We start from the raw sequence: 3,275 nt of genomic DNA on the forward strand, positions 1-3,275 counted from the left end.
TATAGTGGCTGGTGTGGGGCTATGTTTTGGATTTGGGCTGAAAACAGTGTTGATTGATAATACAGAGATGTTTTAGTTGTTGCTGCACTAGTCAAGGACTTTTCAGCTTCCCGTGCTCTGCCAGGTGCACAAGAAGCTGGGAGGGGACACAGCCAAGAGAGTTGATCCAAACTGACCAAAGGGCTATTCCATACCACATGACGTCATGCTCAGCATATAAAGCTGGGGAAGAAGAAGGAAGGGGGGGACATTTGGAGTAATGGCATTTGTCTTCCCAAGTAACCATTATGCGTGATGGAGCCCTGCTTTCCTGGAGATGGCTGAACACCTGCTTGCCCATGGGAAGGAGTGAATGAATTCCTTGCTTTGCTTTACCTGCGTGCGCAGCTTTTGCTGTACCTATTAAACCGTTTTTATCTCAACCCTCAAGTTTTCTTACTTTTGCTCTTCCAATTCTCTCCCCCATCCCACCGGGGGGGAGTGAGCGAGCGGCTGCGTGGTGCTTAGTTGCCGGCTGGGGCTAAACCACGACATTCCTTTTTGGCGCCCAACGTGGGGCACAAAGGGTTTGAGATAATGACAAATTTGATTGGAATGTGCCAGATGATAGAATTTATAGCTGTTATTGCTGTTTAGCTATTAGTCAGCAGGCTTCTGTGCTTGCCATAGGCTTGCTTGCCTTACTGTATGTTAGAGTCTAGGGCTTGTTAGTGGCTGCTTTTTGCTTTCACTGCTTGCCGTGCTGCTGTACTGCTGATCACCTCACTCTGCTGTGCCTGGGAACATTTTGATAACAGCAACGGCCTTGCGCCTGGGCTGGCAGATGGCCAGGGCATCGCTGCTGTCTCTGTGCTGCTGTACTGGACAGACTGGAACTCCGGTGTGAACTTGAGTCAAAGGGACTGTGACCTGTGGATGAATCCACGTGGGAGCAGGACGCCCTGAAGCGTTTGTGCCCATGGATAAGCCCATGCCAGAGCAGGTATATCTTGAAACGTCTGTGGCCATGGTTATGTCTGTGCCACAGCAGGTATACCTCTGAAGGGATTGTGGCCCAAGGATAAGTCCACGCTGGATAAGGTGCACCTCGAAGCATCTGTGGCTGTGGATAAAGTCCATGCTGCAGCAGGTACACCTTGAAGCATCAGTGGCTGTGCGTGAGGCCATGTTGGAGCAAATTTACTTCTGAAGGGACTACATTCTGTGGATAAGTCCAAGCTGGAGCAGGGGCAAGAGGAGGACTTCATTGCAATGTTAAACCTGATGGTCTGCACCAAAGGGACCAGGGGTGGAGATTGTAATGGAAATACCTTTAAATTGTTGTATCCCGGGATTTGAGTTGCATGTTGTGGGAATTACTATAGCAGGAACCCCTTGTTGCTAGCCAGGCTAGGAGCAAGGGGAGGAGTTTATTGCAATGTTAAACCATATAACCTGGCCCAAAAGGACCAGGGGTGGAGATTGTAATGGATATACCTTTAAATTGTTGTAACCCATGATTTGAGTTGCATGTTATAGGAATTACTACAGCCGGAACCACCTGAACGAATGGAGGAGAAGTCTTACAAGAAGCAGTGCAAGTGCAGCAGTGACCTGACCTAAGCTGGCTTTGGTGCCCAATAACTCCAAGATACACACCACCTCTCCTGTCCTGAGTAACAACCACAAGAGATGAAGCCCAAAGTCATGGACTAAATGAACTCAGTGGACATTTTGTGGACATTTATGGACATTTTACAAATATTTTGTTGGGGTGGTCCATAGACTAAGGGAATTATATGTGTGTATTATATCAAAGGATGGGAAGGGTGGTGGTGGGTAATGAGAATGTATTGGATAATGTGAGACCTGAGCATGACGTAAATGGTATAGAATAAAGGGTGGATACGCAGCTCCTGCCCAAGCAGCACCGCTTGCCCGCTTCGCGCTCAGGAGAGAACACGTCGCTCCTCCTCGTGGCTTGTGACGCCGTACAGGTGCGATCACTCTCCTCTAGTGACCAACTACAGAAATGATCCCTGAAAGTATAGTCTAGGATAAAACAAGTATAGTCTAGGATAAAACAATAGTGGTATAGTCTAGGATAGTATAGTATAGTAGTAAGTATAGTCTAGGATAGACTAGGATAGTCTAGGATAGTCTAGGATAGTCTAGGATACAAGTATAGTCTAGGATAAAACAATAGTGGTGTGGAGAGAAGGTCTTATTTTCATTTAAGTAAATACTTTTGCGTTATGCTGTCAACAGAAAGTAGAATTGAAGTGAGAACAAATTATCTTTATACCTGTGGCAGGACATATTTTCACCCTGCTAGGCATCCAGATTAAGAGGAAGTGATAACCAAGTCCCAAGCAATTTAATTTTTTTCTGCCCTTCATGATGATTTTGTCCACACAGATAATCATCTGCTTTCATATGCATATGGGCTGAGCACAAAGGAATTAAAAGCAAATTCAGATAATGTGTTCAACGGAGTTCTGTGCTTGCCTGTGTGACAGACTATTTTGGTCTCAAATCTTCATTCAGCAGAACAGGCAATACTCAATGTTTGCAAATTTCACGTTCTTTTAAGCTTTTCTACAGTGTTTTGATTATAACTTCTATATATTTTATAAAATCTGACAACCAAATATTTTCAAATATTTTCTGTCATCCTGCTGTGTCAGGTAGCCTCTTTGGTAATACCCATGTGTGCCATAATGAGCATGACACAGCTCTCTGAAAACCTGACAAGTACATCGAAAATGTAACTTTCACATTTACTCGTGGGCTCTCACCCACCTTCTTTTACCATGTTACTTGCTCCCAGTTGATTATTAAGTCAGTAATATTCAAATTCCCAGCCTCATATCACATTTGACAGCTTCTCTCGCATTTATAGAAAGGTCATCAAAGTCCTTCCTTCCAGCAGGTCATCTCCTGCCTCCATGTTTGAACAACCATGCATAAATCTTTCCTGTCAGATTACTGTATGCTTCAAGACCTCTAAAGATGAAGACTGTGAGACATATTCCAATACTTTTCTGTCCTAAGCTTTCTCCTCATATCCAGCTTGAACAGGTCTTCATGCCATTTGGCAATTACATCTTGTCCTCGTCAGTTCCACAGGGCTGCTGCTTCCAGTAGACTGAACTGGTTGTCTTCACAAAGTACATGGTTAAGGACTGCTGAGGGAAGGCAGGCAGTAAAGAAGAAGCAGAGGAGATGTGTGTTATGTACAGGAGATCCTTGACTGAGCAGAGACCTGGTGTGAAACCAAGGACGTGTTTGTGGAC

The 3,275-nt window shown here is 44.8% G+C and overlaps 1 non-coding gene across 1 annotated transcript; it reads right to left on the bottom strand.

The window, feature by feature from the left end:
* Positions 1–1,908: 1,908 nt before the first annotated feature.
* On the bottom strand, positions 1,909–2,034 carry LOC140651534 (small nucleolar RNA U3). Its single transcript, XR_012042429.1, has one exon. It is a non-coding gene; the product is annotated as a small nucleolar RNA U3 (small nucleolar RNA).
* Between the last annotated feature and the right edge of the window lie 1,241 nt (positions 2,035–3,275).

Source organism: Ciconia boyciana, chromosome 4, assembly GCF_034638445.1.
Source record: "Ciconia boyciana chromosome 4, ASM3463844v1, whole genome shotgun sequence".
Lineage (NCBI taxonomy): Eukaryota > Metazoa > Chordata > Aves > Ciconiiformes > Ciconiidae > Ciconia > Ciconia boyciana.